The 24,105-nt window shown below is 38.3% G+C and overlaps 1 long non-coding RNA gene across 1 annotated transcript in view; it reads left to right on the top strand.

The window, feature by feature from the left end:
• The first annotated feature begins 247 nt into the window (after positions 1–247).
• LOC137849851 (uncharacterized) overlaps positions 248–24,105 on the top strand; it is a 30,413-nt gene continuing 6,555 nt past the window's right edge. The window contains exon 1 of the long non-coding RNA XR_011092102.1: positions 248–366. This is a non-coding gene — a long non-coding RNA (uncharacterized lncRNA). The remainder of the gene's footprint in view (positions 367–24,105) is intronic.

The raw sequence follows: 24,105 nt of genomic DNA, 5'->3' as shown, positions 1-24,105 counted from the left end.
AGATAACTTTGAGATTTCTACAGAAGGAAAGCAGAAAAGGCTGTTTGTTAGTCTCTCGTACATTGAAGGGGACTGCATTATCCCTAGAGTGTGGACATGTTTTTACTAAGAGCTGAAAACAAAACCTGTTAATAAAGCTAAAATAGTCAGTCATGGCAGGCCCCAGTATTAGGAGCAGTGAGGGGAGTGATAAGGAGTGGTTAACAGAAGCAGAGCAGCTTAAATTGGATCTCCTATCTGCAAGGATTTGACAGCCCCAAAGTGTGAGTGAGGTATTATCATAGGAAGGGGGAAAGAACCAGCTGTCTTAGCAGTTGCCTCATCAAAGAAGACTGTGACATGGAATTAGAAATGCATGACAATTAGGTATTGTATGCTTCCCTGTTTATGGCTTTGTTAAGACTTTATTTTTTTTTATTTTCTTCCTTTTATGCTGTTAAAAATGTTTATTAAGACAATGGATTTCAATTGAGGAAATTAGCACACTAGGAAAAGTACGTGTATTACATTTTTCTAGGTTTCAGAGAAATTCCAGACAATGCTTTTTTAGTACTACCTTTATGTATGAATCCAGCCCGTGTTGCTAACACTCAAGAAAGCTTGTTTCTGGTTAACCAAACCAGAAATATCTGATATGGAAATCTACTACATTTCAAAAATATATTATTATATCTTTTGAGGCAATACATTATAATTGAGGAGTGAAATATTGTATTTCCTGCTCAGATCAATGAAATATAGGAATCACTTATCTGGATAATACCCCAAATAAATCTAGTCCTAAAGCTTACTTTTGACCTGTACTAAATGTTGTGAGGAAGCTGTAGGAGAAAGGACTTGTCTGTTTTAATCTGATAATGTTTTATTTTTATCCCATAGGTGTTATTGATTTAATTTCTTATTCATTTCCTTTGCTGGGTCATATTTTTTTCTTAATTATATGCTATGGATTTATTTTTTTTTTAAGACTATTAAGTGACTCTCCTCAGTGCAATTTTCCATATATTTGACAAGTCTTTTGCTATTCTGTGAACTTGTTGAACTTTGTTATTTCTTAACATTTTTTTAAAAAAATATTATTATTTCTTGTGGAAGACCCTGCATGACATAAGTTGATGTAGATCCATCAGTTTCCACAGAGACAATAGACTATCCTCTACAGCCTTGCCCATCCTCTTTCTGAAATACCTTACATATTGTTTGCTTTTTAACCATAGCTCACCCAGAGCAGAGGACTACAGAAATAACATGATGTCCTTTTAACATGTGAAGAATTGTATGATATGGTGTGACATAAAGAGATATTAGACACCACAGATATTAAGTAAAGCACCATAAGTGATCCATAATGCACTAGAAGTCTTGCCTTTAGTCTTGCCAATGTATGTATGCACTGCAAAAAGTAAAACACAAAGTATTACTTTTGTCTTAAATTGTTTATTTAAATATTAATCTTTATGGAAACAGTGCTCCACTATCAACATTAAAAAAAGGTAATATATGCCTGGATGTACTACTTTTCAGGTGAGACACAAAACTAGAAAATAGACTAGTTTTGTAGACTTAGAAAGAATAGTAGACTATTATACTATATTATAGTAGACTATATTATACTATATTAGTATAATATAGTATATTAATAGTAGACTATATAATATATTAATAGTAGACTATATTATACTATATTATAGTAGACTATTATAGTAGACTATAGTAGACTATAGAAAGAATATATGTAGTAAATTAAACTTTATTTTCTCCTGGAAGGTCACGCACAGGATTATTATAATTTTCTCAGGTGTAAACAAGAATACCCCTCATCCTCATTTTAACATATGCTGAATATGTTAAATTCTGTTTTTATATGCAAAGTTTTTTCTAATAAAAAAGTGATTATCATTGAGAGAAAAAATATAAATAACACAGCTTTAATTTTGAATCTCTGTAGAATAAATATGTTTTCATAATGTTATGATTAGATTATGAGTATCTTCAAAGTAAGTGTGGTGATTAGTTATGATGGAAGAGCATTTTTGAGAAAAGTTATCTCATCAGTTCTACCAACTGTGTTCAGAGAAATTATTTTTGAAAGTCTTAGTACTTAGAGTAAATTGTAATAGCTTCACAAAGATGTTAAAAATGAACATTAGCTATAATATGGAGAGATTTAAACCACAGAAACAAGACACATACAAGAACTATTAAATTCTATGTACATCTCTGACAGGAAGCATTATTTCTAATGATAAATTTCCTTATATTTTTTTCCCAATTACTGATGAATGTTCAAAATACCTGGGGCACTACTGCTTGCCTAAGGGATATTTCATACATCCCAAAGTATTGTCACAAATTTTGTCTTTTATTTTACATTTTTAATTTCATAGTTTTAATCTTTTAGTCCAAACCACCAACTGGGCCATCACTCTTAGTGTTTCCTTTCTTCACATTTCCCATATTCAATTTCTATGCTCTTTTTCCCCTTCATTTATCTCATAGTTGTTTGTTTGTTTGTTTGTTTGTTTTTGCATTTTTTTCTTCTGTAGTCAACCTGAATTTGATATCAAGACAGTTTAAAATTTTCATGTTCTCTGTAGTAAAGAACAGGACATGCCAGCATTCCTTTTCCCAAATCTACTTAACTGTTAAGAACAATAAAATTGGGGGAAAAAAATATTGCAATGTTGCTAAAAATGGCTATTTTATAATCTCACTAGTTCCACCAACTAGATGTATTCTATGTACATTCATCAAGATGAATTCAAAACAAGTAATTTTTCAATAAAATGGTAACATAGTGCTCCTCATGTTTAGCAGTTACAGTTGCCATTTAAGAAATAATGGCAAGGATGTATTATATAAGCTAAACTACGGTGTTTCACATAAATTTAATATTCAAACATTATAAGTCCTATCTTGTTGAATGATTAAAGAATAGATTCCTGCAGTGAAATTTAACAAAGAATTGCTTCAGTTCAAAATGGAAAAGTGTAATATTTCATTGGTTTGGATGCCAGCATATAATATTCATAGCTTTCAAACTGAATTTGGTTCTCTAATTCAATACAGATGCTTATAACATGTCATTCAGTGTCTGAGTGATACAATTAACATTTTGCTGGTTAACTAAAAATCTTAATAATTGCTTCACTTATTCATCATGAGCTGATGAATACAGAAATAGTCCTCAGTTTAAACTTGATCTTTCTTTTCCATCATCAGTCATAGAATCATAGAATCATAGAATCATAGAATATCCTGAGTTGGAAGGGACCCTTAAGGATCATCAAGTCCAACTCTTGACACCACACAGGTCTACCCAAAAGTTCAAACCATGAAACCAGTCATTTGTATTAGATAGCCAAGTGTGTCATAAACATGTCTTTCATTTTGGATGTAAGGTTGCAAAGTTAAGCGATGGGAGTTTCATTAAAAATGTTTATTTCTCTAAATATGCATTAACTGATGAATTGCTACGTGCATTACTTTTATAGCATATGCTGCAATGACTGAGAAAACACTTAAGCCTATCACTTCTGAGAGAGTCTCTAACAGCAACATTTAGACCACATAGATTCCATCTGTGTTGTGACTTACACAGAATGGAAGTATTAAAAACATATAAGGTACAGTTTGCATTTCTAGTGATACTTAAGGGATGATATTCTGACTTGGTTCTCTTTTCCTGTGACAGAGGTGTGACCACTACATGAAACACGTCCTAGGTGTGGCCACAGTTCTTAATTTTTTGACAGACCAAGTTCCCAAAGCAGAATAAGAACATGGTTCCCTCCTCCCTCTGGGATACCCAATTTCACTGAGTTGTGGAACTTCCCTTTTCTGTTTTTACATTTCCTTTGTCCACAACAGTCTTGACTTCCCAACAGCCCAAGTTCAGAAGTTTTGAACAGAAGGTATTGGCATTTTCACACCTGGAGAAAAAGACTGCCTCAGGATGTGGGAGCTGTACCTTTCCACCATCTCGAAAAGGCAAAAGTATTGAAGAAATCTTCCCATTTCCAAAATGCATATGTTGACACTTTCAATTTCAGCTGATCTGGAAAGAGATACCTTTGCACACACCTAAGAAAAGACTTAGAGTAATTCTGAATTATGAAAGTGGGGTCAGGTTGTAAAGGTGTGACTCAGATACTTGAAATTGTAAAGAAGATAGCCCACCTCTGTTACCATTTTTTTTAGTTGAGTAATTATAAATGAGTAATTGTTGCTGCAACCACCTTACAGAGACCATTATACTGAGCAAGCAGTCAAAGAGAGGTATAAGCATCTTGAATCTACACAGCTGGCAGACAGAACAGAGATCTGTACTAAATAAATTTTATACCTGGTATATTCTATACCTAACAGGAATGAGATAAATATTCTGGACACCTAAAATAGGCTACCCAAATATTATTTTTATCCTTAAACCAAAAAGTGTCTTCAGTGCTTTTACTAATGTGCTTGTAAAATTCATGAATGAAGTTATGGACTACAAAGAAGTGTAATTTTTATCTCATCTTGAAGTCTTTACTTATAAACTGAGCCCAAATAAGTGTGCTTTTAACATACTATGGAAATATAAGAGAATTTTTTTGATCCTTGCCAGCAATACTAAACTCTACAGTTTAGGAGAGAAGTGAAGAAAGATCTCCTTTAATAATCCTGTAGATACAAAAATAACATGGAATATTACCCCATCTGAATTACCCAAACAGATTCAAATTACCCAATTTAAAACTTGTTCAGAAGCCAAGTTTAACGTTTCATGTACTATTGTAAGCAGTGCTGTGAGATCTTTTAATGATCAAAGGTGCCTGACTTTGTTTTAATGATTTATTCATAGCATGTCATGCTCCAGCACCATTATAGGTCACAGATGAAGTATCAGTTCACAAAGAAGGCTTTAACTACTAAATTGCTCAGGCTACTTCCTCATCATTTAGATCTTCTTTGTAGACATATAACAGTCTAAGAAATATTAAGCTTGAAATTGTATGATTATGATAAACAATATGTTTAGCAACTTTGTTTCTCATAATCTGAGAACTCACAATACTCACTCTATTCTATGCAATGGTGAAGTCATTTACAGCTTACATATGGTACAAATATATATACACATATTTATGCATAAGTATCAGCAGACTATACAAGCTACCTGCCAGGCTACCTACCATACTTATTATCAGATACTTCTGACTTTAAAGAAAGTTATAGCTTGCATTTCTGAAATTTATACAAGACCAGGAAACCAAAATTGCATTTAAAAGAAACTCCATCAAATATCTTATTGTTTGTGACTGAAAGTTAACACAAAATCTTTCTTTTAAAATTAGCCAGGTAACTCTAGACAGATTGGATAGACCTACAAGTTTTGGTAATAGTTTGATAGTTACCAGTGTGAGAAGATGTCAGTGAAAACACTTCAGTTCTAACTACTTGCAGTTTAGCATCATTTAGCTGGTAAAGTGCTAAGGGCTTGTGACATGTCAGTTCCTTTCAGTCATGTCCTTTTCTCACTGTTATTAGCATAATTTAATATCAAAGAAATATTATTTGCAGTAAGGACAGACTATGAGATTACAAAAGCTGAAAATAATATTTCATTGTCGTTTAGAGAATTTTGTTTCATATGTGGAAATTGATAAGAATCTATATTGATTTTAACATAAATTAGAACAACCTCTTTTATTTTTAATCTGGAGTGTCCAGTGGAGGCAGGTCTTTCATGATCCCTGGCAATTCAAAAACTGCTATTGGCCTGCAGGCAATTGAAGTAGTATTTATGTGGAGAGTTAGCAAGCCACAGGGGACCTGGAACATGAGCAAAGGCATAACCATCACAACAAGCCCATGTTTTCTTACAGCTTGCTTGCTGTTGTAGGGTCAAAGGCTGTTAAGCTGTGGTTAGTGAGAGAAATTAGTCATGAAAACAGCATAACACAATGGGGATTTATAATATATGAATCAAATCCGATTATTCTTTGTTTAAAAGAAGCTGACTTGAAAACAAACAAACAAACAAAAAATTCTTAGCTGTATCCTAGTGGCATAAACCCATGTTCGAAAATACTTCTATAAATGCATCGTGTTGACAGATTTCACTTAGAAGACATAACAATCCAAAAGCAAGAATAATAGAGGATTTCAGTGCCCTGAACATTCCATTTCAGTCGGGAAAACAACCACACCTAGTATAAGAAACTACACTGTACTTTTCCTTTGAAAGCCACAAACACTTCTAAATGCAAATTTTTCCATGGGGTGGTGCCCACTGTGCAAGGCAATGCAGAATTCATCTACAAGACTTAGAACTGTCAAAAGCTCAACAATGATTTAAAACCAGTAATAATTTGATATCTGTGTAGCTGCACTGCTAATAGAGTGTCACTGAAGTACCTATCTCAAGATGATTCAGGGCTATAAACACCTACATTAAACATGACTAAAGCAAGAAACTTGCTTGTATTTTAAAAGGAGAAATGACAGCTTGAAAAACAAAAGCTGTTACCAGACAGCAGCCTGGCTCTAGTACTGTGTCTCAGGTACTAGAAACTAGGTACTTTCCTCCCTTAGGAGGAAATAATAACATAGCAAATGCAGCAGTGGTGGAATTGTTTCTGCCATTACAACAACTAGGAAACAGCTGGGCTTAAAATAGCAGTTCAAAGCGTGATAAGAAATGTCTGTAGAGTTCATTACGTAATTAGGCAGGTGTCCACCTTCTCCCCCAGTTTCTTAAAGCAGTGGACAGTAAGCAGATCTTTGCTCACTGTGATAATTTTTGCATGTTCCAGAACCTTTTTTGTGGCTCAACTCATAAGCTGAGACACAGACACGGTTTTACTAAACAAAGGTGCACACCAGCTGAAAGGATAACACCCATGAATTACATTGGATATAATTGTTTAGTGTAATTAATAAAAAGGTAGATGGAAGGAGACATCATAAATATCTTCAAATGAATAAAGATTAGTTACAAAAAAAAAAAAAAAAGGAATTCAGCTATTCTCCACACTTACTGGGTATAAAGGCACTTCTAAGGAGACAAGCAAGGAGACTGAGGTTAACCAGAAAATAATAATAATAATATAATAATATAATAGTAAGAATAGGTAAATATTGAAATAATTTGGTTAGGAAACTTGTTGAACTTCTATTACTGAAATGTTTAAGTCTGGACTTGAATAATGCCATTTGGAAATGACCTGTCATGATATCTCCTAGTTCTATTTTTTGTTAACCTAAATTTAAATACATCCAAGATAGGATAAGTTATATATATCTTTGCAAGGGTTTGTAAATTCACTAATACTGAGTCGAAGATGCAAAATTACATCTCAATCAATTATCTCTTTTTTCTGGATCATGGGTAAGAGCTGTATCTCTGCAATTGGCAAATGCACGTTTGAAAGGTCTTCAGGTACGTAGAAGAAAGCATGTGTCATGATAAGAATTTTCCTTTGCTATCAGTAAAGCTCCAAGTAACAGTACATATGACTAAATTACACAAGAGAAAGACACTGCACGGCAAGAAAGTGGTTCTTTATCATTCTTAGTGGGACTATTTACCATAGGGTATTACAAATCAAAGGGGCAAACTAGGCCATGTACACAAACACAGTTATTTCATATCCTGGAAGTAAGAAGGTTACTTGTGTTTTGTTATAAATTTTTGAACATGACATTACCTATCAAAAGTCTCAGACAAAGTAGTATGTTATAATAGATGGTTAAAATGAAAAAATACATTTTTTCCCCCTCCTGGGTGGCAAAACCATTTAAAAACTACAATTAGGAATACTTTTTTTTTTTTTTTTTTTTTTAGCTCATGTTATTTTTATACAAATAATGTTAAGAGAAGATGACTGTGATAATTTCAAATATTTCTTTAGCAGTCTTAATTTATTTTTATTTATTTATTTTATTAGTAATATCTTGATAAATAAAATGTTGAGATTATCATCTTAAATGCATTACAGTTGTTACTGTGTTGTTTTATATATATATGTAAATTTTATTCTCAAGAAAAAGAGAGGAATGGAAAAAGAACAGAGAGATCAGAAAAAGAAAGCTTTTCTTAAGCATGGAACAAAGTAAACGAGGATACATAGTTCAGTATTTCAGAAAAAAAAAAAAAAAAAGAATAAAAAGTATGAAAAGTATGAAAAATAATTCAATTGAGTAAATAGGACTTTCTTTTCAAGCTTAATATAACACTGAATAAAACAGAGATAGGAACTTATCAATCTATTTTGATTACTTTAAAATAGGTATTTAAATATATAAAATAGGCCAGTGAAACATTCTACATTGTATACAAAATCCTCAGAGTACTCTGAGGTCTCATAGTGTTCATCAGTTTCATCTCTGCAGTAATGCTGGGGAAATTACCTCCATAACTGTAGGAATCTTCCTTCCCTCCTTCTCTCCTTCCTTTTCTTTGCAGATGCAGCATAATAATACCAATCTCATTCTTTAATTCTTGGAAATAATATAACTATAACATAATTACCTTGTGTGATATTAGTTCATTCTAATTGATTCTTGCAAACTGTAGTGGTTAAACATTCATTTTGGTCTCTCTCAAAGATGAGGGCCTCATGGGTATATCTGAGTTCATGATGTAAATTGAATAACTAAAGCAAATGAACTGAAATTCTTCAGATAAAGTACATTAGGCTTGCAGAGACCTATTCATCAGTATTCATAATTCAAGGGAATAGTTTGTTACAGAGCTAATGAAAAGCTTCTTATCTTTATGCTATATGGATTTACTAAAAGCCTAATAAGGATTGAATATATCTAACTTCCAGCAGTTTATTCAAGGAGCTTTACCATTTATATTATGCAAAACACTATAGCAAGGGGCTACATCACACTTATATCCTTGAGCAGTTGAGCAATCATGAAGAAAATTTATGAGAAATAAAGCTCTTTTGAAATGTAGTGGAACAAACAGAGTTCAAGTTCAGAAGTACTGAAGGAAGGAGTAGGCAGTAGTAATCTTAGATAAGTGACAGTGACACTACCGCACTCTCCAAATTACTTAAAAATTCCCCTTTTGAGTATAAAGGAAAGGTTTCAGAAAAATGTCATTGTATTTTTATGACTCTTATTCGATTCTCATTGCTGTATTTAGGGGTGTTGCTATTTCAACTATAAACCTCTGGTTTTAAGGAGATACAACAAAAATCTTTCTGTGCAAAAATTTGCCATGTAATAGATCATCTTAGGAATCCATCTTAATTGGGGAGGAAATATTTATTTATATATTTCACAGTAAATAAAAATGAACATGCTATCTTAGTGGTTTTTTTTGTTGTTGTTGTTGTTTGTTTTGTTTTTTGTTTTTTAAACATCATGAGTTATGATAACATTCTGGTTTCCACTAAAGAAACATCTCATAAGAAATTTGATAGTTAGTTAAACTCGACCATCCATTGTTTGGAATTCAGCCCTTACAAGAATGTTGACATTGATAATCTAAAAATTGATAAATTTCAAACAGATCAACCAGCAATTTTTATTAGAGATAGACTAGTTGTCAATATGAAGAAGATGTGCTACAGGTGCAGTTTGTATCAGTGGATGACCCTAGACAAGAGGGCAGCAACGAAATGACTAAGAATTAAGACCAGGCCATGACTGCATTGGCTAAGTTTGTACCAGCAGCCTGAACACAAGTAGTATTATAGTGCAATAAGACTAAGAGGAAAGATTGCTAGGCACATTGAATAATAGGTTTATTAATCAAAAGAATAATTTTGTTTATTTATTATCTTTTACAGAAGAATTAAGTCTTGTAATAACACCGGACTGAAATAACCAGGAAGGTTGGTGAGAAAGTCTCAACCTGTTGATGTTGTGTTACATTGCCATGTAACACCTGTTCCTTGCAACAGGAACAGGAATGCCCATTCCCTGCAGTGCCCTACAGACTCACCTGTAGCAGCTGATATCAAGCCTCCTCTTGGGAGTCATCATGCGGCACTTGAAGGGCAAGCAGGCGATCAGGCCCAGCCAGCATGGGTTTATGGAAGGCAGGTCCTGCTTGACGAACCTGATCTCCTTCTACGACAAAGTGACGCGCTGGGTGGATGAGGGAAAGGCTGTGGATGTGGTCTACCTCGACTTCAGCAAGGCTTTTGACACCGTCTCCCACAGCATTCTCCTCAAGAAACTGGCTGCTCTTGGCTTGGACTGGCGCACGCTTCGTTGGGTTAGAAACTGGCTGGATAGCCGGGCCCAAAGAGTTGTGGTAAATGGAGTCAAGTCCAGTTGGAGGCCAGTCACTAGTGGCGTCCCCCAGGGCTCGGTGCTGGGGCCGGTCCTCTTTAACATATTCATCAATGATCTGGATGACGGCATTGAGTGCACCCTCAGTAAGTTTGCAGATGACACCAAGCTAGGTGCGTGTGTCGATCTGCTCGAGGGTAGGAAGGCTCTGCAGGAGGATCTGGATAGGCTGGACTGATGGGCTGAGGTCAACTGTATGAAGTTCAACAAGGCCAAGTGCCGGGTCCTGCACCTGGGACGCAATAACCCCAAGCAGAACTACAGGCTGGGAGAGGAATGGTTGGAGAGCTGCCAGGCAGAGAAGGACCTGGGAGTGATGGTGGACAGTCGGCTGAATATGAGGCAGCAGTGTGCTCAGGTGGCCAAGAAGGCCAACGGCATCCTGGCTTGTATCAGAAACACTGTGACCAGCAGGGCTAGGGAGGTGATCGTCCCCCTGTACTCGGCTCTGGTGAGGCCGCACCTCGAGTACTGTGTTCAGTTTTGGGCCCCTCGCTACAAGAAGGACATCGAGGTGCTTGAGCGGGTCCAAAGAAGGGCGACGAAGCTGGTGAGGGGCCTGGAGAGCAAGTCCTATGAGGAGCGGCTGAAGGAGCTGGGCTTGTTCAGCCTAGAGAAGAGGAGGCTCAGGGGTGACCTTATTGCTCTGTATAAGTACATTAAAGGAGGCTGTAGCGAGGTGGGGGTTGGCCTGTTCTCCCACGTGCCTGGTGACAGGACGAGGGGGAATGGGCTAAAGTTACGCCAGGGGAGTTTTAGGTTAGATGTTAGGAAGAATTTCTTTACTGAAAGGGTTGTTAGGCACTGGAACGGGCTGCCCAGGGAGGTGGTTGAGTCACCATCCCTGGAAGTCTTCAAAAGATGTTTAGATGTAGAGCTTAGGGATATGGTTTAGTGGGGACTGTTAGTGTTAGGTCAGAGGTTGGACTCGATGATCTTGAGGTCTCTTCCAACCTAGAAATTCTGTAATTAATTCTGTAATAAGCCAGGGCTCCACAGGAAAAGCACATCTTAATTTCATGAGGGAGATATGTTCCCATCACATAACCCATCATAGAATGAATGTTCCCTTATCACAGTTTCCAAATGCTGGGTATAGCTCACTCCTACCAAAATTAAGACTGCTTCTGTCCCTTCCAATATCAAGAATTTTCTGTCTCAATTTTATAGCTGTAGTTCTATTTGTGACCAGTGAAAATATTGCTGGCATTGTAGAGTATTTCCTTTCTCTGCTATCTTGTTTAATCCATGCTGTTCTTCAGTCCGTTGGCAGAGTTCAGACTCATTGTTAAATATGCTATTGATTCATCTACATACTCCACAGTGTCCTGGTATTTCCTTTCTTTCCTTTACTTCTCATTTAAGGAAATGACTCATCTGCCATGAATAACTTCTTAAAGATTATTTTATGACTTATATTTGATATATGAACCTCCTGTAGATTGTTCAAGAAAATTTGGACTGCAGTTTATCTGTTTCATTAGTTATCATGTTATATTTCAAGATCTCATCATAATCTCTTAAATTACCTTGTAGCTGGACATCTGTAATAATCTGTTACATTGTCTGGGCAGCTTGCTAATTAAATACCTAGGAAATACTAAGTTAATTTAAAATGTGAGGTTTAGTGACAATAGTGAGGAATTGGATACATTTATAAAGGCTAGAAATTTGAAGGGGGAAAAAAGTTCAGTCTAGACAGATGAAAAAAAATAACCGGGGAAAATAAGTGTGAAAAGCTATTGCTTAACTCTCAGGGTAGTAAGCATTTGCAGTAGTGTAATTGCTCAGTTACAGTTCAGTGAATGCTAAGTACCTTACGATTTGGCAACTTAACAGATAAGGTGTTGTTGTAAAATATGCTAATGAAGAGACAACAAACAATTTGAAATTGCTATTGTTTTGAGTATTTTATTTTTTTTTATTTTGTATATTTTGTATTGTTATGTGTTGAGTGGTATTTGGAGACACAAAGGTAGGCATAATGCTCAGAAATGAATATTCAGATTCATTTCAGTCACATTCTGATGCAAACTTGAAATGCAAATTGATAAAATTAAAACTCACAAAGAAGTAATGAAGAGGATAAGGAAGATTTCAAAGTTCATTTTGCTATAAAATTTTACATTCCGTGAAATATTAGGAATACTTATCACCTAACCCTCCTCAGAAGTTTAGGCCAGCTCTCACACAATGATGTGATGGTGGAGAAAATCATTAGTTTAATTATGTGGCTGAGGTAGAGTGATCAGAGAAATGTTCTAGCTCACCCTGAATTGTTAAAGGGCTTACACAGACTGAATCAAAGCAGAAGGGGTGATTTTTCTCCTAAAGTAGCATCCTTATGTAACATTTTTGATATTATACTATTATATAAAACAAACAAACAAAACAACAACAACAAAAAAACAACAAACAAGATGCTTTGGTACAAAAGAAGAAACAGTAAGGATCCCATCATGAATGCTGTATTAGAATTCCATTAGAGGTTTAACAGGAGTAATTGTATAGTAAAAGATTATTCAATCTTATTCAATCTTTAGAAAAAATATAAGTTAGTAAATATATCAAGCTTAGCCAGGTAACAATTAATAGTTACAATAATTGTGTTTATGTATTTAATGAATTATGTATAGAATCATAGAATCTTGGAATCATAGAATGGTTTGGGTTGGAAGTGATTTTAAAGATCACCTAGTTCCAACTCCACTGCTGTGGGACACCTTCCACTAGACCAGGTTGCCCAAAGCCCCATCCAGCCTGGCCTTGAACACTTCCAGGGATGGGACATCCACTGCTTCTCTGGGCAACCTGGTCCCATGCCTCACTGCCCTCAGAATGTCTTCCTTCTATCTAATCCAAATCTATACTCTCTCAGCTTAAAGCCATTACCCTTTGTCCTATCACTACACTCACTGACAAAGAGTCTCTGTCTGGCTTTCCTGTGGAACCCCTGTAGGCTGCTATAAGGTTTCCTTAGAACCTTATCTTCTCAAGACTGAAAACCCCTACTCCCTCAGCCTGTCTTCATATGAAAGAAGCTCCAGCTAGTTATCTCCATGTCCCTCTTCAGGACTCACATCAACAGATCCATGTCCTTCTTATGCTGGAGACCCCAGAGCTGGATGCAGTATGCAGGTGGTGTCTCAAAAAAGCAGAGTAGAAGGGAAGAAGCAACCAGGATACCATTGGCTTTCTGATCTGCAAGCACACATTGCTGGCTCACATTGAGCTTCCTGTGAATCAACACGCCCAGGTTTTCCTCAGGGATGCTCTCAATCCATTCTCCACCCATCCTGTCTGTATTTGTGGTTGGGATTGCCCCGGCCCAGATTCAGGACATTGCACTTGGCCTTGTTGAACTTCATGAGGTTCACACCATCCTACTTCTCAGGCTTGTCAATGTCCCTTCAACATCCCTTCCCTCCAGGACATTGACTTTACCACACAGCTTAGTGTTGTCAGCAAAATTGCTGAGTGTGCACTCGGTCCCACTGTTCATGCTACCAACAGAGATGTCAAACAACACCGGTCCCAATAGGAACTGGTCTTGATCATTCAGGAATTACACTCATCACTGGCTTCCAGTTGGATGTCAAACCATTGACCTCAACCCTTTGAGTATGACCATCTGGCAATTTCTTATCCACCAAATTTATGTTAATCCATCAAATTTAAATCTTTGCAATTTAGAGATAAGTGTATCATGGGGGACAATGTCAAATGTTTTGCACCTGCACCTGTTTTGGAACTGACAGGTCCAGGTAGATGACATCAATTGATATTCTTTCATCCACCAATGTGTAACCCTGTCATAGAAGGCCACCAGATTTGTTAGGCATGATTTGCCTTTAGTGAAACCATGTTGGCTGTCACCAATCACCTCTCTGTTCTCTGTGTGCCTTAGCATAGTTTCCAGGAGGATCTTCTCCATGATCTTGTTGAGCACAGAGGGGAAACTGACTGGCCCATAATTCCGTGGGTCTTCCTTTTTTCCCTTTTGAAAAATGGCGTTCTGCTTCCCCTCCTCCAGTAAGTAAAGGTTTCACCATATTTCTCAAATATGATGGATAGTGGCTTAATAACTTCATCTTCTAGTTCCCTGGGGACCCATATTATTTCATGATGTCCCATGGACTTGTGCACCTTCAGGTTCCCTAGATAGTCTGAAATATGATCTCCAACACTGAGCAGTTCTTCATTCCCCTAGTCCCTGCCTTTGTCTTCTGTGACTTGGGCAGTGTGGCTAGAGCATTTGCTGGCTAAGACTGAGGCAAAAAAGTCATTGAGTACCTCAGCTTTCTTCCTATTTCAGGTGACCAGGTCTTCCATTTCATTCCAGAGAGGACCCACAATCTCCCTAGTCTTCCTTTTATCAATGAAGTACCTATAGAAGCTTGACATATTGCCCTTGATGTCTCTGGCCAGATTTCATTTTATCAGGGATTTAGTTTTGCTATCCTAATCCCTGGTTGCATGGACAATGTCTCTGTATTCCTCCCAGGCTATCTGTTCTTGTTTCCAGTCTCTGTAGACTTCATATTTTGTGTTTGAGTTTGTCCAGGAGCTCGTTATTCATACACACAGGCCTTCTCACATTTTTACCTGACTTCTGCTTTGTTGGGATGCATTGCTCCTGAGCTTGCAGGAGGTAGTGATCCTTGAATATCAACCAGCTTTCTCAAGCCCCTCTTCCCTCCAGGGCTTTATCCCATAGTACTTTAAGAAACAGATCCTTGAAAAGGTCAAAGTCTGTTCTCCCAAAGTCCAGAGTGGTGAGCTTACTGTGTTCCCTCCTCACTGTCTTAAGGATCTTGAACTCCACTGGTTCAAGGTCACTGCAGCCAAGGCTGTCCGTGAGTATCACATTCCCCATCAGCCCGTCATTGTTGGTGAGAATGAGGTCCAGTATAGCACATCTCACTGGGGGTTGACCTGATGGAGAGGAGCTCTTCAGAAAAGGACATGGGGGTCCTGGTGGACCACAGGTTGGCCATGAGCCAGCAGTGTGCCCTGGTGGCCAAGAAGGCCAATGGGATGCTGGTGTGCATTAAAAGGAGCATGAACAGCAGGTCAAGGGAGGTGATCCTGCCCCTCTACTCTGCCCTGGGCAGGCCTCATCTGGCATACTGTATTCAGTTCTGGGCTTTCCAGTACAAAAAAGACAGGGAGCTCCTGAAAAGAGTCCAGTGGAGGGCCACAAAGATGATACAGGGCTTGGAGCATCTCCCCTATGTGGAAAGGATGAGAGACCTGGGACTCTTCAGCCTTGAGAAAAGAAGACTGTGGGGACATCTTATCAATGTTTATAAATACTTTAAGTGTGGGAGACAAAAGGATATGGCCAACCTCTTTTCAGTGATTTGTGGGGACAGGACAAAGGGCAATGTCTAAAAAATGGTTCACAGGAAGTTCCACACCAATATGCGAAAGAATTTCTTCACAGTGAGGGTGATGGAGCACTGGAATGGGAAGTTTGTGGAGTCTCCTCTGGAAATATTCAAGACCTGTCTGGACACCTACCTGGGCAACTTGCTCTAGGGAACCTGCTTTGGCAGGGGGTTGGACCTGATGACCTCTCGAGATCCCTTCCAGCCCCTACGATTCTGTGATTCTGTGATCTCCTTGTTGGTTCCTCTATCACTTGAAGATGGAAGTTACCATTGATGCATTTCCAGGAACCAACCCGTTGTATTGCTTATATCCTTCCATGTTGTCCCTACAGCAAGTATTTGGGTGGTTGAAATGGCTTGAGAATGTGGAGCTGTTCCTATCTATAGAGGACCTCATCTGCTCAGTCTTCCTAGTCAGGAGGCCTGTAGTAGACCCCCACTATAATGTCACCTGTTCTTGTCGTCCTCTTAATACTGAACCATAAGCTCTCTATGAGCTCTCCTGAACCATAACCTCATCCATCCCTAGGCAGAACTCCATGCACTCTAGCTTCTCATTAACATAGAAGGCAACACCCTCTGCCTGTTCTTCCTGAATAAACTATACTCTTTCATTCCACTACTCCAGTCATATGAGCCATCCCACCACTTGGCATCCTGCGGTGATGCCAATAATATCATAGTCCTACAGGTGTGCACATTTTATTGTTTATTCTTGTTCATGTATTAAACATTTATTTTTGCATTTCAATAGTAAAATAGAATAATAATTACAAATGAAATTAAGCCACAAATATTGTATGTAAATTTCCAAAGCGAGAACTAATATATACCTGAAAAGAGATCTGAAAATATTGTAACTAGATAGTGTTAAAGATTCACTTAAATTTAGAGCTGCAAGTCAGCAGCTGAGATCTAGGTCTTTGAACTGACTGAGCTCTTCAGGAATGTTTGATTTCTTTTGTTTGTTTGTTCTTGTTTCCTTATTTCATGGTTCTGTTAAATTATATTTAACTTACACAAATATTGTGGGACTTAAAAGTGGGGTCATGAGTTCCACCTGATTTTCTTTTAGAGATGTGAATTCAAATTTTTGATCCTCTGTAAATGACCATCAGCATTCAGAGGTACCTGAACTCGACCTCTCCCCTGATGGTCTTTGTTCTAACTAGCATAGGTCAAGTGTTGTTTACATTGCATGGCCATACAGAAAATTCTTTGGAATTCAGGTTTGTGCCCCACCTCTGAATAATGAAAAATCTGGACAAAAATGCAATACCTATTTTTTTTAGGTTATCCTGTAACCCAGAGGGAGGGGCAAGCTGATATTTTTTTTTGTGGTTTCTGAGGCTTCAGAACCTATATTCTAAATATATCATAGAATCATAGAATCATAGAATCATGGAATATCCTGAGTTGGAAGGGACCCATAAGGAACATCAAAACCAACTCCTGGCACTGCACAAGTCTACCCAAAAGTTTAGACCATGTGACTAAGTGCACAGTCCAATCGCTTCTTAAATTCAGACAGGCTTGGTACAGTGACTACTTCACTGGGGAGCCTGTTCCAGTGTGTGACCACCCTCTCAGTGAAGAACCTCTTCCTGATGTCCAGCCTGAACCTCCCCTGCCTCAGCTTAACACCATTCCCACAGGTCTTATCACTGGTGATTACGGAGAACAGGTCACCTGCTTCTCCACTCCCCCTCACGAGGAAGTTTTAGACTGCGATGAGGTCCCCCCCTCAGCCTCCTCTTTTCCACACTGAACAGGTCCAGTGCCCTCAGCCACTCCTCATAAGTCTTCCCCTCTAGGTCCTTCACCAGCTGGACAATATGCTGGATCATATTCAACTTGAATTTAAGTAAAATATTAAACTCTTTTTAAGAAATGAAAAATAATCTTCAAAAATTTTGCTTTTTCTTTCTTTTGAATTTCTATTAAAAATGCTGATACAGAAAGGACAAAATTATAAATTCTGACACATATCAATCATTTATTTATATAACTGGGATCACTGGCTTCTATATCAGTGTCAAGAATGAGACAAGGCAGATGATATGAGAATGTCCTGATTTCAATTAGAACAGAGTTAATTTTCTTCCTAGAAGCTGGTAGAATGCTATGTTTTGGCCTAGGTTGAGAAGAGTGCTGATAATACCCCAATGTTTTAATTGTTGCAGAGCAGTGCTTATACTAATCCAAGGATGTCTCAGCTTCTTGCTCTGTCCTGCCAATGGGCAGGCTGGGGGTGTAGCAAGAGCTGGGAGGGGACAGACCCAGGACAGGTGACCCAAACTAGCCAAAGGGGTATTCCATACCATCTGATGTCATGCTGAACAATATATAGGGGTGGCTAGCCGGGGGAGGGGGCCGGACTGCTCGGAGTTAGGCTGGGCATTGGTCAGCAGGTGGTGAGCAATTGCATTGTGCGTCACTTGTTTGTATACATTATTAGTAGTACTATTATCATCATTGTTATTATTATTGTTGTTGTTATTATTATTATTTTTATTATTATTTTCCTGTCTTATTAAACTGTCTTTATCTCAACTCACAGGCTTCACTTTCCATTTCTCTCCCCTGTCCCAGAGAGGGAGGGGGGAGGGTGAGCAAATGGCTGTGTGGTGTTTAGCTGTTGGCTGGGTTAAACCATGACAGAGAGAAATTATTTTTTTAGTTTTCTCTTTGTTTAATTTTGCAATATTCAGAGTAAAGTGATCTTCTGCATCGGTAGCTCAGAATCCTCTTACTACTCAGTGTGTTAGATACCTATAATTATTATTTTTCCTTTTAATGCAAAAGGTCTTACATTCACCAGTATTACATTTCCTTTATATCTGTCATTATTCCATTTATGAAACAGATTCCTTTGAAATTTAACTGTAAAAGGCTCAATACTTGTCTGTTTCTGTCCCTCTCCTCCTCCCTACATACTCACAGAATCACAGAATCACAGAATTTCTAGGTTGGAAGAGACCTCAAGATCATCGAGTCCAACCTCTAACCTAACACTAACAGTCCCCACTAAACCATATCCCTAAACTCTACATCTAAACATCTTTTGAAGACTTCCAGGGATGGTGACTCCACCACCTCCCTAGGCAGCCTGTTCCAATGCCTCACAACCCTTTCAGTAAAGAAGTTCTTCCTAACATCTAACCTAAAACTCCCCTGGCGCAACTTTAGCCCATTCCTCCTCATCCTGTCACAGGCAAGTGGGAGAACAGACCAACCCCCACCTCACTACAGCCTCCTTTAAGGTATCTGTAGAGAGCGATAAGGTCGCCCCTGAGCCTCCTCTTCTCCAGGCTGAACAAGCCCAGCTCCTTCAGCCGCTCCTCGTAGGACGTGTTCTCCAGGCCCCTCACCAGCTTCGTCGCCCTTCTTTGGACCCGCTCAAGCACCTCGATGTCCTTCTTGTAGCGAGGGGCCCAAAACTGAACACAGTACTCGAGGTGCGGCCTCACCAGAGCCGAGTACAGGGGGACGATCACCTCCCTAGCCCTGCTGGTCACAGTGTTTCTGATACAAGCCAGGATCCTGTTGGCCTTCTTGGCCACCTGAGCACACTGCTGCCTCATATTCAGCCGACTGTCCACCATCACTCCCAGGTCCTTCTCTGCCTGGCAGCTCTCCAACCACTCATCTCCCAGCCTGTAGCTCTGCTTGGGGTTATTGCGCCTCAGGTGCAGGACCCGGCACTTGGCCTTGTTAAACTTCATGCAGTTGACCTCAGCCCATCGGTGCAGCCTATCCAGATCCTCCTGCAGAGACTTCCTACCCTCGAGCAGATCGACACACACACCTAACTTGGTGTCATCTGCAAACTTACTGAGGGTGCACTCAATGCCCTCGTCCAGATCATCGATGAAGATATTAAAGAGGACTGGCCCCAGCACCGAGCCCTGGGGGACGCCACTAGTGACTGGCCTCCAACTGGACTTGACTCCATTCACCATGACTCTTTGGGCCCAGCTATCCAGCCAGTTTCTAACCCAATGAAGCGTGCGCCAGTCCAAGCCAAGAGCAGCCAGTTTCTTGAGGAGAATGCTGTGGGAGACGGTGTCAAAAGCCTTGCTGAAGTCGAGGTAGACCACATCCACAGCCTTTCCCTCGTCCACCCAGCGCATCACTTTGTCATAGAAGGAGATCAGGTTCGTCAAGCAGGATCTGCCTTCCATAAACCCATGCTGACTGGGCCTGATCGCCTGCTTGCCCTTCAAGTGCCGCATGATGACTCTCAAGAGGATCTACTCCATGAGCTTCCCTGGTACTGAGGTCAAACTGACAGGCCTGTAGTTCCCCGGGTCAGCCTTCCGGCCCTTCTTGTAGATGGGCATCACATTCGCTAGCCGCCAGTCAGCTGGGATCTCCCCCGATAGCCAGGACTGCTGATAAATGATGGATAGGGGCTTGGCCAGCTCCTCTGCCAGTTCTCTCAGTACCCTTGGGTGGATCCCATCCGGCCCCATCGACTTGTGCACATCCAAGTGCCGTAGCAGGTCACCAACCAGTTCTTCGTGGATGGTGAGGGCCACATCCTGCTCCCCATCCCCTTCCACCAGCTCAGGGTACTGGGTATCCAGAGAACAACCGGTATTGCCGCTAAAGACTGAGGCAAAGAAGGCATTGAGCACCTCCACCTTTTCCTCATCTCTTGTAACTAAGTTTCCCCCCGCATCCAGTAAAGGATGGAGATTCTCCTTAGTCCTCCTTTTTGTGTCGATGTATTTATAAAAGCGTTTTTTGTTATCTTTAACGGCAGTAGCCAGATTGAGCTCCAGATGAGCTTTGGCCTTCCTAATTTTGTCCCTGCACAGCCTCGCTACATCCTTATAGTCCTCCCTGGTGGCCTGCCCACTTTTCCAAAGATTATAAACCCTCTTTTTTCTCCTAAGCTCAAGCCACAGTTCTCTGTTGAGCCAGGCTGGTCTTCCCCGCTGGCTCATCTTTGGGCACATGGGAACAGACTGCTCCTGCGCCATTAGGATTTGCCTCTTGAAGAGCGCCCAGCCTTTCTGGACCCCTCTGTCCTTCAGAACCGCCTCCCAAGGGATTCCACCAACTAGTGTCCTGAGCAGCCCAAAGTCAGCCCTCCGAAAGTCCAATACAGTGGTTTTGCTGGTTCCCTTCCTGGCCTCGCCAAGAATAGTGAACTCCACCATTTCGTGGTCACTCAAACATGAAAGCTTAACAAGTAATCAAAATTAAAAGTAGTAAAGAACCAACTGCTGTACTCAACAGGACAACACTCTATTATCTTTCACATCTAATCATGGTATGTTGCAGAATCACAGAATGGCTCAGGTTGGAAGGGACCTTAAAAATCACCTAATTCCACCTTCCCTGCCATAGGCAGGTATACCACCCACTAGATCAGGTTGGCCTTGTATATGTGTTTGGTCTTTTTTTGTTTTGCTTTTTAAGGCAGGACTTCATGATTGATGTTTTCCATGTGAATCAATTACAAGGTATCTGAAAGTTCAAAAGTTATCAGTTTCAGCACAACTGTTAAAACTCACTTTCTGTAACCTAACTGATGAATGGCTATAAATGATTCTGGGGTAAGTCACAACAGGATTTATATAGGCACACACGTGGGAAGAGACATATCTTGCCTCCTATGTACTGATATGCAGCAACTGTAGTTGCCATGAGTGCCATGCAAGCACAGTACTCTGAAAAGACAAGGAATATGGGACAGAAGAACCAAACTGGATGTCTGAATCAAGTACTCCTGAGTTTGTACTGACAACATACAAACTCTTGAGAAGGTAACTTTGCTAAATGTATCCTTCATTTTTTCTTTATTTCCAATATCTATTCTGCATAAACATAAACAAAGTGATTAAATAAGACTTTTTATGAGTAAACTAGAAAATAAAGATTTTATTTGTGTAAAAAGACAAATTTGTCCTTGGCACAGATTAAATAATAATAATAATAATAATAATAATAATAATAATAATAATAATAATAATAATAATAATAATAATAATAATAATAATAATAATCTTTCTTAGATTTCCAAATTATGTAACAAAATCAGCTTATATTTTATCCAGGAGTAAAAAATGTTATTTTACAATGTTTTTAACTTTCAAGGCTATCCATATAAACATATGGATAAACACATATATCCATATATAACTTGGCTTACCACCAAGTTATAATATACAATACTGACTCTACTAATGTTATTAAAAGAAATTCATGGAGCATAAACACACTCTGAATCAGAATCCTACTGCTTTACATCAAAGGATAGCTTGAAGTTTTAATAGTTTTAATACAGTAGAGTGTGTAAGTGCCTAGTTGCATAAACCAAGTTAGCATGCTTTGTCCACATGTTGCATTCCTCTGATATTTTGGCTGATCTTCTGTTACTAAAATGCCTTCCAGATGCCATCATCGCTATTGCAGATTTAATCCAAGTTTAGAATACCTTAACACAAAACAAAACAAAACAATAATAATAAAACTAAAGTAAATTCTTTGGGGGGTTGGGTAATCACTTCAAAATGTTGTTTAAGCCTCTGTCCCACATTTATACTTCTGTGATAAAATAATATTAATAATTAATAATTATAATAATAATTATAACAATAATAATGATCTAAGAAACAGAAGAACGGCTTTATCAGGATTTTATGATGCTTTCGTATGTGTTATTATTTTATGATTGAATAGACCTCCTTCAGACCACTGAAAAATAGAGATCTTATAATTCTGATTTATTCAGAATTGTACTGTGGTGTCCAGGAGAAGATAAAGTTATAAAAAGTTGCATTTCCTTATAATGGAAATTAAATAAAGAACAGCATTTATTCTTATTTTTTTCCTTAGACAATAAAATAAATGTAGTGCCTTTCAGATGCTATTTTATTTTCAGTCCTATAAGCTGCATTTGCAGCTAACCTTAACCAGAATATTAGGCTGATAATATATCAAAATGGTGTTGTCAGATGGCAGTAAGACTGATGCTGACACTTGGGGAAAGAGATTAATAATCCCAGATGTATTTATTCTCAAATGAAGTCAAAGAAATACAAGTAAATATGTTATATATATAGAGAGAGACTTTTTAAAGGAATGATAGAATCATTTCACCCATGCAGAATATATTACAATGTTTGTATACATTCATTAAGGCTTGCTACTCATATAAAATAGTAACATTTTTATGAATAGGAGTTACTCAGAAAATATTCTCCTGTGTATAAAGGATAAGGCGTGTATTTTCAAAGTGTATTTGAAAATGTCCCAAATTGTACTGATGAGGCTAATTTCTATAGCAAAGTGCTACATAAAAGAATCAAAACTGTTTACTGTGAAGCAAAGAAATGTTCTCAAAAATGTTCTATTTCATTACTGCAATACAACATAGTTATCCTTCCTCTGTGAGATCATGGTTACATGAAAGGTTACATTATTTTTTATTGAACAGATAGGAAATTACTGCTTTCTGTCCTAAACCTAAAAGACTGAAGACCACACAGATTCAACTCTACAGGGCTAACTTGGGGGGTCACACATGGTATAAACAAGTAGAATCTGTACAGAAATCCTAATATTTGAGTTATGTAAGTAAATGGCTCAGATGACTCAGATGGCACCACAGTATTTTACATCAGGCCAGGTAAACAAAGAGAGATACATGGTTTCAGTATTCTTATTTTGTCAAAGGGAGATAAAAGCTGAAGGAGATAGAGAAAAAAAAAAAAAAAAAAAGACACAAAACCATTTGTTTAGGGAAAAGTACATGAACTGTTTAGTATAGAAAGACTACCACATTGCTGCAGCTCGATTCATCCAAGCATGATAACTGTCCTCCTTGTCTCACACTTTTCTGTAATATAATGATGGTTAAGTCATCTCTTCATAATGTACTAAGCATCATAATTCTACAGGGAGGAAGCAAAGCAACTTATGGTCTGAAATTCAAATTTAAACCTAACAAGTGTTACTGTGAAAGTCACACATGTACAAAGCCTGGACTGGGTCCATAGTGACAGTGAAGGGGATACTGACAGGTTTGTGTCTGTAATGTAATTATTCCAAGATGCCCTTCTGTGCATGATATATAATGTGGTTAGAATGGGAGGGGGGAGAAGAAATATATATATTTTTTTAATTGGCAGTTCTTGTCAATATTATGCTTCGGCCCATAAAGGACCTGATTCTAATCTTTGGTGCCTGTGATAATACCTAAATATAAATTGTATTTGTTATGCATCCACAGTGACTTCATTATGCAAATGGATAAACTCTGCTTGCAGCTCTTCTATTTAGATGTAGTTTTGGACTTGACCAGAACTTGGTGGAATCTTATCAGTTTGCAGTTTTTTCAACTCTTCTGTCACATACACACATGCAAACACATGTAAGCAGTATCTTAGAACAAATG

The sequence above is a fragment of the Anas acuta genome, chromosome 1 (assembly GCF_963932015.1).
Source record: "Anas acuta chromosome 1, bAnaAcu1.1, whole genome shotgun sequence".
NCBI lineage: Eukaryota > Metazoa > Chordata > Aves > Anseriformes > Anatidae > Anas > Anas acuta.
The sequence above is the reverse complement of the archived record's forward strand: the minus strand, read 5'-3'. Positions and strand labels throughout refer to the sequence as shown.